Raw genomic sequence first — 15,705 nt, forward strand, 5'->3', positions numbered from 1 at the left:
TATTCATTCTTATTATAGGTAGATGTGTGTTTCTTTTTGGGTATTTGTAATATTGTATAGTACGCTACTTGTCTCTAGTAAAGCAGTTGTCAAAGTGTGGTCCAAGGACACTGATGATCCCCCAAACCCTTTTCGGGTGTAGTTGAGGTCCTAACCTATACAACAATATATCTGTTGGAGGCTGGACTTTCTTTATACAGTTCAACAAAATAATGTTGTGCAATAAATTCAATGCAAAAGCAGATATGACAATCCAGCTGTCTATTTTTTTTTTCCTGAGGAAGATTTGCACCGAGCTAATATCTGTTGCCAGTCTTCCTCTTTTTGCTTGAGGGTCGCTGCCACAGCATGGCTGCCAACGAGTGGTGTAGATCCACGCCCAGGAACCAAGCCTGCCCTGCCAAAGTGGAGCGTGCTGAACTTAACTACTAGGCCACGGGGCCAGGCCTCTGGCTGTCTATTTTTAAGCCAGGAATTAAAGGAATTTTCAAAAATGTAAAACAATGCCATTCTTCATATTGATGTTTTGTTTTGGACAATTGGATTATTTTTCATAAAAATATGATATTAATGTCAATATACAATGGGTTCATTATTGTTATTTTAAAATGAATTAATGAGTAAATAGCAAAAGTTTTCCAGTGTTAAATTTATAATATGGTGAATATGAATAGATATAACCCCCAAAAGTTCTTTGGAATCCTCACTAATTTTTGAGAGTGTAAAGAAGAATCAAGAGCCAAAAACTTTGACTCCTGCTGCTCTTTGATTCCCATCTGGGTCATTTAGCTGGGCACTGTCCATTGTGGTGTGAAAAGGTGACGTCGGGTCATTTAGGTTGCTACTGTCCAGTGTAGTGTGAAAAGGTTACATTGTGTCATTTAGCTGGGCTCTGTCCAGTGCAGTGTGAAAAGTTGACATCCATGTCATTTAGCCTGACACTGTCCAGTGTAGTTTGAATAGGTGACGTCCAGAATATTGGGCAGAGTCTTGGAGTGTGTGGACGAGGTGGGGTTGTCCCACAGAAACGTGAATTCATATTGACCCTGCAACTGCTATTCTGCTTTAACACCGTGTAAGCCCAAAAATCCAAACGTGGTTTATCTGGCATCTGGCTGTTCTCCTAGGCAGTGGGAGGAGGATGTTGGTTGGCGCTGATCTGTCATTTGGAAACAACTGCATTTGGTCACTCATCGATGACTTCCCCAGAGTCTCAGAATGGGCACTGAGAAGTCAAATAAGGTCGTATTCAGTGAGGCTTTTCTGTGGTGTCTATCAAGATGCCTTAGTAGAAACTAAGCCTGTGTGGTGATCACTGAGATCTAATGCTTGTGTTCCACTCAGTCACAACTGAATCCTGCCTATACTTTTGTTGCATTTAGAGAACTGCAGATTTTGAGGACTAGGGAAGCATGTTCTGTTGTTGCCCTGCCCTCACTAAGAATCAATGGCAACTACCTTCATGAAGCCCTTTTGTTCTGGTAGTGTAGGCTTTAACATTTCTTCTACATGGTGAATAAACCCTGTTATAACTTGTAATATCAGGAGATCCAGAGTGGCTGTCAATAGGAACTCAATAACCTGCTTAACTGGGATTCAGAAAAGTGAAGTGGAGCCTGTAGTGACGGAAGAACAACAATGGCACTTGTGTTGTAAGGTACCAGTAATCTAGCAATGGGGCCCAGCTAAGGCATTGCATTTTCCCTCTCTAGTAGATTGTTATGGGATGGCCCCAATCTATAACCCTTCCCTGCATTCAACCCCTTGTGCAATACCTTCCCTGCTCACCAGTGACTCTGGGCTGGATTTGTGACTTATCTTGACCATAGAGTGTGGCGGAAGTGACTACATGCAGTGCTATGGATAGGCCTTGCTGCATCTGTTTTCACCATCTTGGAGACCTGAGCATCATGTGTAGAAGTTTGGCTCCCGTGCTGTAGAGTTCATGGCGGAAGTTGCAGGAGAGAAGCCCTAGATGGTGAATGACCATGAGGAGAGAGAAGGCCCTGTGTTCCAGCCATTCCAGCTGGGGGACTAGACATGAGACTGATATCATCCTGAATCCTGCAGCCTAAATTAGAGTTGCAGTAGTAAGCCCAGCTGACACTACGTGGAGCCAAACGACCCTCCTAGTTCAGCCCAGCTGACCCATAGAATAGTGAGAAATAACATATTGTTGTTATGGGTCACTGAGTCTGGGGGTATTTTGTCTGGTGGGGAGAAAGAGAGAGAGAGACAGAGAGAGAAGGACAGAGAGAGAGAAACAGAGAGAGAGAGAGGGAGGGAGAGAATTGAAAATTCATTTATTTTTGCAGTCCACCATTCATCTAATGGCAGACCCTAACAATGGCTTCCTCCTCTTGTGGATAATTCCTCCTCTGTGGATAGAAGGAATGACAGCTTCAATCTGATCATGGCACTTTCCAGCACCTTGTGAAACATCATTTGCTCCTTGGAGACGTAGCTACACCTTTATTCTATCTCTTGTCAGCCACTTGACAGCACCTCTCTTTGGCCTGGAGAAACTACTTTACATCTTCCCTTGGCTCTTTGGCTCCTTGACTGCGTGGCTATGTGAGCTCCAACAATTCCTGCCTTCTGGTATTTAGACCATTGTATAATCTCCTTCCCTTGAGTGTAGGTGGGACCTGTGACTTGCTACTAGCCAATGGAATAGGGCAAAAGTGATGGGACGTCACTCTCAGGGTTATGTTTGTTTATAAAAGACTCTGTCTTAGCAGATGGGAGGAAGAGACTCACCTTTGCTGGTTTTGTGAACTAAGCTGCCATGCTGTGAGAGGGATTATGGAGAAGAAGGGCTGTGGACAAGACACTGTTGACAGCCTCTAATAGCTGAGTGTGGCTCCTTCCTGACAACCAGCAAGAGAATCAACCCTCAGTTATAGCTGCAAGGAAGTAAATTCTGCCAACAATCTGAGTGAATTTGGGACTAGATTCTCCCTTAATGGAGCCTCTAGATGAGAATGCAGCCTGGCCAACACCTCTGTTGCATTCTTGTGAGACCCTGAGCAGAGGATCCAGAGAAGCTGTGCCTGGATTCCCGAGCCCACAAAAACTGTGAGATAATAATTGTATGTTGTTTTTAAGCTGTTAAGTTTGTGGTAATTTATTATGCAAAAATAAAAAAATAATACAATCTGTATCTCTTCATTTGTTCAAAAACTTTAATGAGCATCTGCTCAGCGCCAGGTACTGTTCTAGGCACATGTGATATAGCAATGAGGCTGGGGCATTTTATTCCGCATAGTGGGTCTCAGTCAAAACCTTCAACTATTTCTCCTTTCACTTAAGGGGAAAATGTCTCCATGACAGGTAGGTCAGTTGTGTGCACTCACGTGCTGACTGGGTCAAGTTAACAGAGGCCTATCCCAGGATATAGGTGGTTGATTAGACGTGTTCATAGCTGGACTTGTCTTGGGGCCCCAAGGCCAGTAGTACCTCTGCTTCCTCTCACCTAGGAATAGCCCCAATATCAAGACGTTACCAATTTCCATCATAGGCTTCTGAAGTCCCGGTCAGATAAAAGTGGGTCCCAAATGTCAGGCTGGGGACAGGTTATGTTGGAACCACCTGAAGAAAGATTTGGACGTGCTGAATCTTGAGCATCCAGACATTCTGTGTCAGTACATCTGGAGTGGAGCCCAAGAATCCATAGTGTGAAGACCTCCCCGGTGATTGTAATAGAAACTAGTCATAGAAAGTTTTTCACATGGGGCACTCTGCAAGCATGTTGGCAGAAAGAGCTACTCATGGGTTTTATAGTGTTTGATCATATAACTTACTGTGAAATAAAGTTGGCTATTGGTCCTTAGGGATTGTTCTGAAATATCTCAGTGAGACAGATTGAGTGACCTGAGTGTGGGGTTCTATGGATACCACTTACCCGTGGCTTCTTTTTAAGATAAACAGTGTTTTCCCTCTTGCTTCTCTATTAGACAAGACACCAGTGAAAGGAAGAAGAAAAAGCGTTTCTGTTCCAGGGGTATCAGATAAATTTGTACTTGATGAATGACTGATCTCTCTAGGTTTTCCGCAAGTCCACCAACCCAGATGGTCTCACCATCTCTTATTCCTAAGTATTGAAATAATTCCTCAAGCTTTTGTACTAGGTTTTCATCTCACCCAAATGCAAAGACAGTTCTGAGAGTCAGATCAAAACAGTTTCCTGGGGCTGGTCCAGTGACATAGTGGTTAGGTTCCAGCACTCTGCTTTGGCTGCCCACGCTTCATGGGTTCAGATCTTGGGTGCAGACCTACACACCCCTCATCCAGCCATGCTGTGTCAGCACCCCATATATAAAGTAGAGGAAGACTGGCACAGATGTTGGCTCAGAGACAATCTTCCTCAAGCAAAAAGAGGAGTATTGGCAACAAATGTTAGCCCAGGGCCAATCTTCCTCACCAAAAAAACACCACCAAAAAATAAGAAAAACAACAAAAACCAGCTTCCCTACTGTAAATATATTTTAATTTTAATGTGGAGTCTTAAAGTAATAATAAACTATGCATATGCAATTATTTAGTTTTATTAGTCATGTTTCTTCTATCAAATTCATGACTCATAAGAAAAAGCCAATATAATCATCAAACAATTTATGAATATGCACCCAAATACCGCACATACACCTCTTTAATAACATAGACACCTGCACACAGAAAATCATTCCCTACTTATAAACTCAAAGAACTGAAAAGTATCTGAGCTGGAAGATCATTTAGTACAAGAATTTGTACTAAAATTTGTACCATCATTTGTAAATGATGAACAGAATGTTGCATCCCAACATTCCAAAATTCCACAGCCAGGTAGTGGAAAATCTGGACTAAATCCCACAGCCTCTTGCCCTGGGAATTCTATTCCCTTAGTTGAGATCATGTCATGGCCCAATACCACAATCAGAAATATGGACATGCACTGTGCTTTGTGAAATAATATCACGAAGTGATTCCTTGTAGGCAATTTGTCCAAGGAAATCACTAGGTCTTATGCGTTTTCATCATGACTCACCATCCGACTACTACCTGTGTAAGGTCTTTGCACAATGTCTGTGCTCCAGGATTGGAGAGAGGTAGAAGAGACTCAGGTTTTACTTCTGCTGTGAGGATCCACAACTATGGGAATGACCCCTTCGAACATAACCTGTTGGGGATTCTCAGTCTTTTCTCAGTTCCCCTGAAGCAGTAGGAGCCATGTTGACTTCATCTCCACATGCCCAAAGCCTCACTCTGCTCTGAGGTCTTGATAGGAGCTTGATGTTTGCTGAAGTGACCGTGTCTGATCTACACTGTCTGTGAGTCTCAGTGTATACCCTCTTCCTCCACTTGGGCCACCAGTGAGACCAAAGAGAAACCAGATCAAGGCACAGAGATGAGAAACTTGTTGGCCAGGCATCCAACCCAGGACCGTGTGCAACAGGAAGTGCGTATCCTGACGGACTGTTCTCACGGAGGAACTTGAGACATTTTTCTGGGTCAGAGTTATAAAAGGGAAGACTTAAGATTGTACTTATTTAAACTCCAAATGTTCATACTTTCAACTGTGGAGCTTTAAGTAATGATGTAAATGTGAGATTAGAGAACACACCTACACAGAATAAGTTATAGGTATTAGTCAATCCACCTCATCCTTCCAGCTAGAAAAAGGGGGCAAGTTCTATGTCAAGGAATGAGAGGAGGTTTATGGTAGAGTTGAGAAGCAGTTGTGGAGAACAAGGGGATCGGATAGGGGAACAGTCAGTAAAGGAAGGTGCAGAGCTTCTTTCTTTAGGGAGATTCGACTGGCCCCTTTTTCCCACTTTTAGAGGACGTTGGGCCTATTGATCAGTTAGGACTTTTTTATGGCCATGTTTCCATCCCTCTTAGTCAAATGCAGTCTGATCAAAATGGAATGTAATAGTATAGACAGAAAATTCATGTACTTTAGGAATGTATATGCTGTTATAAGGATTGAGTGAGGGTCAGGATGCCTTAGAGAAACTAGAAAGAGAGTCTGGATCTGAATTCCGTCACAAGCTAGGTCCCAGCGAAAAGGTGAGGAAACATTCATTTTTGGCACAGCAGCCAAATTAATCTCAGGGCACTTTAACCTACCATTTAAACACTCCATTTGACCCTCATTTAGAAACCGTCTTCACGTCTCCACAGCCCTGAAGGGTCTGAATCTCATCAGCCTCCATCATTAATGCTCCTGGTTGTCATTGCTCTAGTCCTGTTGCAGTAGACTTTTATTTTTCCACCATGCCAAGCCTGTGTCTATTTTAGGGCCTTTGAACATGCTCTTCTCTCTGCTGGAGTGATTCTCCTCCTGGTCACTGTGTGACCAGCTACTTCTCATCTTGTTCAGATTTTGTTCCCTTGGAGGAGTCTTGCCTGCCTACCCTCTGCTGTCACTTCTGTGACACATCCAGACCCTTTCCATCATATTGCTCTGTCTTATTTTCCTCATGACACTTATCATTAGGGAAAATAACCTTATATGTTTAGTACATAGCCCCAGGATAATGTGGCACCATGAGAGCAAAACCTGTCTTTGTTTGCTTTGCAACATCAGTACCTAGAATAGTGCCTGGAACACACAGTGTACCCAATAGATAAGTACTGGATGGATGAAGAAACAACTGGGAGAAGGGATGAAGACAGAGGTGGAGGGAGCTTGGGACAGGTGGGTGACTGATCAGCCCTCTTCTGGGGTGTGGGAGATGCTTGTCCCTGACTGGGATGAGGCATATGATCTGGTGAGTGGAGTGACCGTGTTCTTCACAGGCCATGTGATTCCATCTCCTCTGTGTCCAGCGTCCTCCTGCTGTTCTGTGTCTATATGAAGGATGAACATACTTATGCCATGACTTATTTTACCTAAAGTCCATGGGTTCAGTTGAGTACTGCAATTTTCCAAAACCAGAGTCCCCGTACAATATCTTCAGTCAACAGACACTCCTGGAGGTGCAAAGCCACCCATGGCTTCTGCAGAGAAGATGCTTAAATGCAGCTGCTGTCTGTAATGATAAGAAGAGCAAGACTTAAGCCATCGTGGAGTGGTGCTTGGGATGGAAACACCATCTCTGGTCAGGGAGGTCAGGACTCCCAAGGCCAAGGACAAAAGTACAGATTCGGTGACATGCTCCCTCAGGTCTTTCTGAGTCAGACACCCCAAAAAAACCCACACTGTCACCAGAGCAATCCCTTGAATGCTGCATCTGAACACAGCCTGTAGGGGCTTTCCCTTCATGTTCCTCACTGATTCCTGAGTGCAGCCTTGTGATGGAGGTGGGGCAAGGGGCTCTCATTATTCACCCCTTCTTTCTGTGGGTCTACAATTCCATAATCCTGGAGCTTGGGCTCCTTCCTGACCTGAGTGTGAATGAGCCACTGATTCACCCTTGGAGACAGCCGTGGATGACAGAATGGGCCAGAGTGACTCATCCCCGATGAGACCCAATTCCCTGTTCTCCTCCTTTCCCTTCTTCCCCCAGGTGACTGGCTACCCCCTTCTCCAGGACGTAGAATTTTCTGGGAGAGATTCCCACCTCTTCTCCTCATTACTAGATTAGGTACACATTGCTCCCTGGACAATTTATTTTATTCCACATTTGACTTGGGCCATGGGTCACCCCTAGTATAATTACTCATACTTGGAGATTTGATGCACCAATTTTGAAAAAATAATCCTGAGGGTGAAATTTTCTTGATCTCATGATATTGATGGCATTCTTTTTGTCTTTTCCTTTCTTTTTTGTACAACCAGGTTCCCTTCTAACTTAAATTTATGATTCATGAATCAGACAGAATCAATCACATAAGCTTTGTAGTTATTCCCTATGGCCCTTTACGTTCTGGGAGGCAAAGAGGCAGATACAAATTGAGGCTTCAGCCTCTCAGCCTGAAGGAGAGACAGGGAAAAAATCTGTGCTGCTTCACGACACAAGGAGCTGCTTCTCTTCATTTCTCTCTATATCCCACAAACCTCAGATTGGAAGGTTGGAAAAATGTCCCAACCGATTCTGACTGAATGGCAGGAGAGGGGCAAAAACAGACACATAGTCTACGAGATGATTCTGTAAAGAAGTTTATTGCAAGAAGAATAAGGAGCTTCAGCTCAGCAAAGCTTAGAGGGGGTCGAGGGCTGGCGCGATGATGACTGATGCTGATATCCGGGGTGGATGGTGGGGTGGGACCGTGGCTGTGACTGTGTGGCCTGGCAGATGAGCTTCTCACAAAGCGCTGACCCAGAGGTTAGAAAATCGCATCCAGGTGAACTGGAACCACTCGATAGGTGCCATTGTCCCTTGGTGAACTGTTGTTACAGGCAACTCTGAAGTACATCTGTGCCTGTGTCTGTCCATATCTACATTTTGTATATCGTGGTGCCGGTGCTGTGAGGTTGCAGTATGTTATATTTACCCGAACTGGGCTATTATGACAATTTGTTGAGCGGTTCGAGCAGGTTACATTTGCGGTGCTACAAACATTAGCTACAAAAGCAAACGTCGCATTGAGGAATGTGTTCTTATCTTTGCATCTTTTCCAATACCAGTTAACCGCTCTCATTGCATCATCGCATCGGTTGTGTGTCATATTTATGTGCTGAATTTCAAACCACTGAGCCTTGGTTAACCCTGGTGGGACATGGAATGAGATCACCATTCCCAAGAGCCCCAGCAGCAGAAGGAGACAAAGCCGGGAATCCTGCTGTGTTGGAACCATGCTTCCTGTAAAAAGAGAAGAGAAGTATGTCCTGCGTCTGGCCCAGTAATGACACGCTCCCTCCTCACTCACCCTGCAGGACCCTCTGTTGTGACTCTGGATCTTATTTCCTTTCCCCTCCCCTCCTCCAAATCTGTCCTGTGTCCTGGTCACTAACTTCACCTCAGCCCTCCTGCAGTTGCTGTCCCATCGCGGTCCCTCCTGTCCCAGCTCTAGGGCTCATTCTCTTACCCAGTCTCTGCGCCATGGCTCCTGTGAGAACAGACTCAGCTGGTTGTCCTGGGGCTCGGGGGCTGCTGGTCTCCCCGCTACCTGGGACTGGAGATATAGAGCAGCCCTGTGGGTGGAGCCAGCAGAGACCGGGGGGATCTGAGTCTAGGAAATGAAGAAACCCACAGACTGGCACACGGCCCACTTGTGCGATTAGCCTTTTTGTTGATCATTTTCCAGTCAACACACACCCAAGGACAGCACAGCTCCTGCTTCTGTTGTAACAAAGCTAGTTCCAGGCATCCTGTGCAGGGCAGAGCTCTCTCAATGGTTCCGGTCTCCGTTGATGAAAAATATACACTGGCTGCAGAATGGCTACAGATTTTGTAACTCAACTTGGGGCAGGGCACTGAGGGATTGAAGTGCATAAAGGCAGGCCCAGGACTTAGAACAAATGGAGCCAGGGAGCGCTGTTTGCACAGGAGGAACCCAGGTCCACTTGTGATTTTAGTATCTCCCTGGTTTCCTTTCAGCAGATGTTCTCCGTCTCATCACCTCCCTGTGCTGGAAACTTGACCCTGAATTTCTTGCTGCTCAAAATCCTGCAGGGATCTAAAGTAGTTTGTTATATATCTTGGAGTTGCTTGTTGTTTCTTCTGGTCCCACACGTTGAATTCACTTTCTCTTGTTTTAACGATGGCCTGATTTTTGCCTTCACTTCCTGTGAAGCAGCATAACCTGAAAACACCCAAAGGAAAGTCTTTCTGTAAAACCTGCCAGAGAATGAACAATGGTGTCCTGTTAAGGAGATTGTGCAGAAGAGGAACGTGCATCGAGGTGGGAAAGGCCTCGAGCTAAGAGATGTTAAATCTCTGGTCCAGCTTCTAGGTTAGGAAACTGAATTAGACCCGTAAATGGTATCATATAATCTTCCAACAAAATTAATCCAGATCACTTTTTACTACCTTTCTTTTTCGTTTTTTTTTTTTGTGAGGAAGATCAGCCCTGAGCTAACATCCATGCCAATCCTCCTCTTTTTTGGCTCGGGAAGACTGGCTCTGGGCTAACATCCATGCCCATCTTCCTCCACTTTATGTGGGATGCCGCCACAGCATGGCCTGACAAGCGGTGCATCAGTGGGCGCCCAGGATCCGAACCCGGGCCGCCAGCAGCTGAGCGTGCGCACTTAACTGCTACGCCACAGGGCTGGCCCCTACTATCTTTCTCTATTACTGTCTTCTGGAAATGCAATAATCTTACTGTTGATGTCTTCATGTTAACAGGGACACAATGGTGACCTAGTCAGGACTCAGTGCAGAGCTAATAGCACTCTGCTTTAAAATCCTGTTCCTGCTGAGATTCACTAATATATTTTATCATGAAGCAAATTTTTTTAAATGTATGTTTTATCAAAATAAATTTTATAAGTGATGAGGATGAAAAAACTTAATTAGATGCAGTGTCTCTCCTCTGTGTTGCTGACAGCCACTTTGGGTAGAAAGACCTGTACTCAAGTGTCTATAATAAGAGGTAAAACACGTACCCTGCAGTCACAAGGGGTGTATCTGGGTCAAAAACCTGTTCTGATCAGCATATACAGTGTTACTAATAGTATTGCGTTTTGGATATTATCTCTTCAAATTGGGATAGTTCACATAAAAATTTGCATTCCTGTCTCATTTAAAGAAATCGGAAAATGTTGATTGTCGCACATTCTCCATTACCACAAGGGATCAATTAGAGCTGAGTGGCCACCACCTCTGTTGAAGGGGCGAATAGTTCAGGGGTCTCCAGTGACTCTGCTCCTACCTACTGATTCACTCAGTGATGACACCTGCCTGGCTCCTGCAGACAATCGTGTTTATGTCCCATCAGGCTTGTTACAAGTGTCCTGAGGAGCGACTCACACAACGTTCTGCCTCATTTACAACCGTGCTTCTCCTTAAAATGTATTCAGAGCACATCTTCTCAGATTTTTCTGATTGTTTCCTCTATACATTTTCAACTGCCCTCCTTTGCCTTCAGGACTAGTACGAATGATTTAGTTTGGTATTTGAGGCCTTTTGGAGAGGACTTCTTTATATAAAGCAGGAATAAATATAAGCCTATGTTAACCAAAGTACATTATCACTGCAGCATGATTTTGTCTTTAAAAGACAAAAGCCAGTTCTCATGGGCTCTTTCTGTTGTTTCACTGGCATAACTTCCCTTGCAGCCGAATTCAGTGGCATGATTCTGGACCTGATCTATACTTCCACTGAGGAGGAGAGCCAGAACTATGCTCTAGTATCATTAAATCAGTGTTTGGAATCTAAGAACATTGTAAGATATTGTCCCAGGAAAAAGGTTTCTGCATTTGTGGTAAAACCACTGTTGAGAACACTGGCCTTGGAGTTGATCAATGTCTCCTTTTACCAGGCCCATGTTCAAAAATGTGATGTTCAACACTTTCGCTTGCTTCAGCTGTGGTACTCTTGCAACATCTGCTGATAGGGAGATGCCAACTGTCAATACCTTCCTGCACACGGCTTTCCTAATGCAGCAGGTGTCTATGGAATGACAATGCACACTGCTCGCTGGTACCGCTTAAAGGACTGTGGTAATAACATGGTGCAGGTTAATTTAATGGCAGCGAATGGAGTGAGATTAACCAAACCTAAGTTTAAAAGACATTTGGTGGATGTGTTCTCCCTGGTGTCTTGTAGTCAGCAAGGTGGCCCCAGGCCTGCCTTCTTGTGTGGAGCTCCTACCTATCTCCACTGAAGACCATTGAACAAAAACAGAACTTGACGTTTTTGATCAAGTTTCTGGAATGAAATAGGAAAGGACTGAGTCTTTCTTTTTTTCCTCCACTATAACAAGTTCTTCCTCTTCCTAGAGAGGGCAGAAAGAGAGCTCAGATGGAATTATAGAGACGTATGTCTGAAGAGGGATGATAAAAAGCGTTTTCCTAAGATCTCGGAAAGGTGCCTGCAAGTGAAATTGACCCATTGCATACTGAGCATATGGAGGCGTTAACTGAGATCTCATGGCTCACAGGAAATTAACTAACTACATACGTAGGTTGACATCTTTGTAAATGAAATGATGATATAAGTTCTGTGGCACAGTCCAGGTGCCTTGCCCAGGTACCAGTCCTGACACCTATAAGAGACTCTTATTATTAGAGTTGGGCAGTTACTCATCCTCTCTATGCCACTGTCTTCTAATCCTTTAAATACTGATAATAACATATAGATACATAACAGTTTTGTGGGGGAAATTTAATGTGGTAATATACATGTGTGTGTAAAATATGTAGCATAGAGCACTGCACAAGGTAAAAAATTATCTCAGGAAGGAACGTCAGTCTTATTCATCAAGGTGTCAGTGTGGATCCAGTACTGCTCTCACCCCTCTGTGATGTTCACAATGGGCCAGAACATCTTGTTTGTTTTCCTTACTCCCAAAGGTGAAGGCGTTAGAACTACAACTCAGGGTTTCATTTCTTTTGACCAAGTTCTGCTTGGGGGGACAGCAACTCATTGGCAACTCTCTATTTCTCAGGGACCCTTACCCAAACTGAAATAGAAGACATCGCCTTTTAACATCTTGCTTTACTCATGAAATCAGAGCAAAGAGAAATCGGGGATCACAAGAATTACATCTTTCATCAGTTTAGTGGAAAATTTGAGGAACTCTCTTAGCAAACAATTAGAGCACCATTTCATAACGAAGAGAGCACTGTACCTGCATGATTTCGTCTCTCTATTGTGCAGTGCAGAATTTGATAAATATGGCCAAATTACTGACCTTGGGCTTTGTTTTTTCTATTGTCCTTGGGTCCTTTATTCTTCCGTGAAAACCTTTTTCAAGGTAGAATTGTTTGAGTTACAGCTCTAGATAAAGCTGTGTACCAATTATGAAATGTGTACACACGTGGGAAATGAGATGATTGATGTTAGAGGGTACACTGGTAAATATTTAAAAGTATTCATTGTCATGTGCTATGTGTGTAATTAGCACAGCAGCCCAAAATTTCATGTATATTATTGCTTAGGACCAAGTGGTATAAAGGTATGAGTTGATAAAATGGAGAATATTAATTGTACAGGTGGAATGGAGCTGTGGCCAGGGATGCCTGACTTCTAGAAAACCCTGAGATAAACAGTCGGACTTGCCTAGGTCTATATTCTACTTGCCTGAATTTCTCAGTTTGTGCTAATCCACTTTTCTCTCAACAATAGTCATTATTGCTGATATTTTTAGTAAACAGAGCCCTTCCTTCAGAGGCATCCTTGGCCTCTTACACTGTCAAGGCATGTTCTTCCTCCAAATCCGGGATATTTTCGTGCATGGAGCAGCACTCCTCCTCCACTTCGGCCTTCTGCTTGCCTCACATCCTTCCCTTAAGAGGGACAAGCTTTGTTGTCTGTTAAAGTGCATGAGCTTTTGAAAAAGACAGATTAGAGTCTGATCCACAGCTCTGCTATTCACCAACCACTTGACTGCAGACGAATAGCTTGGCTTCCTTTTGTACCAGGGAAATGGTATAATTCTTTATAATACAAAGACATACCAAGTCTGATGGTGGGTCACCCTGGATCCTGAACACAGGTAAAAGTCTATATCATCTCTAGAAAAGTGGAGGAGAGGCTTACCTACAGGACAGCATGGTTGTGAAGCTTAATAAAAATGTCTAGAATGAAATAGGTACCTCCATGTGGTGTTGGGCCCCTTCACTTCCAATGCTCAATGGAAAATTATAATGTATATAAGTGGTGAGTGAAGCCAAGATATCCTAGGATATATAGCACCTGTCAAAGTTTCCTCTAGGGTGCAGTAAGTTTTGGGCCTCTTGACTGCCTATTAGAGCAAAGGTTGGTGAAGGGAAGAAACCTTATCAGAGATAGCCAAGGATGACAACTACTACCTTGATGTTTGCTGACTGAAAGGTATCTCCCAGTGTATTGACCAGTCCTCTGATCTAGATGTCTCAGAGGCTAGAAATCATCACATAGTCTTTTGTGCCGATCTTTTCTCAATTGAATGACAGTACTGAGCGATAGGCCTTAACATCTTCCCTATAATAAAATTAGTTAAAAAATTGTTTGCATAGTCTTAAAATAATGATGCAATCTTTATATAAGAGCAATGTTATTTCAGATAATCATATTTTTTCTGCCTAAATTCATAATGATTTAGGAAAATCAGATTTACATAGACAAATAATGCATAAAGGTCAACCAAATTTCTCATACACTTTCTCCTACACACACACACACACACACCCACCCACCCACCCACCCATACTTTTTAATCAGGGTACTAGATTACTAAATACAGTCTGAGCTGAAAAGAACTCCTAAGGACCAAACCCCTCACTTTCTAGCCGAGGAACAGTCAAAGTAGGATGACATGTCAAGTTCATTTAAAAAATTAATGATAGAAATGCGTGTTGAAAAACACATCTTCTTGCTCTGAGAATTCTATTAGCACATAGTGAGATGGGTCTATCTGTCATCTCTAGAGTTCTCCAAGAGAACCTGCTGGGTCAGGGCAGTGAGATGGGAGGGAAGAAAAGAACTGGGAGGTAGAGATGGATGTGTGAGAAGGAAGGAGGATGTGATGGAGTACATTGCTCAGATGAATACTTAGAGGAGTGAGGAGAGACGGAGACAAACACAGAGAAAGTGAAGTACGGAGGGCCTGGGGGTATGAATAAGGAGAGATCCATGTCTCAGTAGAATGCAGGTGCCCTACTCTCGTGTCTAGGACAGAGACATGACTCAGGTGTGGACCCTCTTCCTACTCATCTCCTGGACAAAACAGTCTTGTAAACCCAGAAATTTGGACATCTCTTCAAACAATGCCCCAGAGTCCTCAGCTCCATCAATAGGAGTCATGAGGAGGCCCTTGCATTTGGAGTAATACCCCTCATCTCCTGACAGGGTTAATTCTTTGTGCTCAGCAGCATTTGACAGAGCTCACCCTGTGCGGGAAGGTATGGACGGTTGGCATCTCCCTATCAGCAGGTTAAGGGCGGACACTGTAATAGTAACCAGGGGCTGAAGAAATCGCAAGTGCTGGGCACTGAGATGGCTTTGAGCAACCCTGTGGCCAATGTCCTCAACAGTAGTTCTTACCACAATGCAGAAGACTTTCTCCTGGGACTACATCTTACAAAGTCTTTTGATTACAAATAATGGCATAATGACATTAGCTGATAATTCAGTGGTTACGGTGACACTGATGTGGTGATTAAGCTAATGAAATAACAGAACAAGTGCACATTTAGGAGTCTTTTGAGGCTAAAGACAAAATCAGTCTGATAATCCAGTGTACTTTCACCAACATGGGTTTGTGTTGATTCCTGTTTCAAATACACAGGTCCTCAGCCCAAATCTTTCCTGTCAACTAGTCATTTGGATTCAATTTGGAGGGAATGGTGGGCAGTTAAAAATGTGCACAGGGGCTCCTCAGAAGAAGAAACTATCAGCAAGTGTGTTGGGGGATGTTCTCCGAACACAATTTAAAGGAGAGTAGTGAGGGATTGGGTAGAGTATCATCTAGACCCCTCTCAGGACACGTAACACATCTGATGGCTCGTCAACACAAATGTCTACAGGATCCAGGCAGGTGTCATCGCTGAGTGGACAGGCAGGATGGGCGTCAGGAGGGAGGAGTGCATCAGTGAAGACCTCCTGAGCTTTGAGAAGCGGTGGCTGCTACTCAGCGCTAGCTGATAGTTACATTGAGGTAATGGCGGCCACATTTTGGGCTACTTTAAGG

General features: G+C 43.9%; 1 long non-coding RNA gene across 1 annotated transcript; it reads right to left on the reverse strand.

Moving 5' to 3' along the window:
* Positions 1–8,070: 8,070 nt before the first annotated feature.
* LOC131405829 (uncharacterized) lies at positions 8,071–9,031 on the reverse strand. Its single transcript, XR_009220029.1, has 2 exons — positions 8,956–9,031; positions 8,071–8,729 (listed from the first exon to the last, which is right to left on the reverse strand). It is a non-coding gene; the product is annotated as an uncharacterized LOC131405829 (long non-coding RNA).
* Positions 9,032–15,705: the final 6,674 nt, after the last annotated feature.

Source organism: Diceros bicornis, chromosome 5, assembly GCF_020826845.1.
Source record: "Diceros bicornis minor isolate mBicDic1 chromosome 5, mDicBic1.mat.cur, whole genome shotgun sequence".
Classification (NCBI taxonomy): domain Eukaryota; kingdom Metazoa; phylum Chordata; class Mammalia; order Perissodactyla; family Rhinocerotidae; genus Diceros; species Diceros bicornis.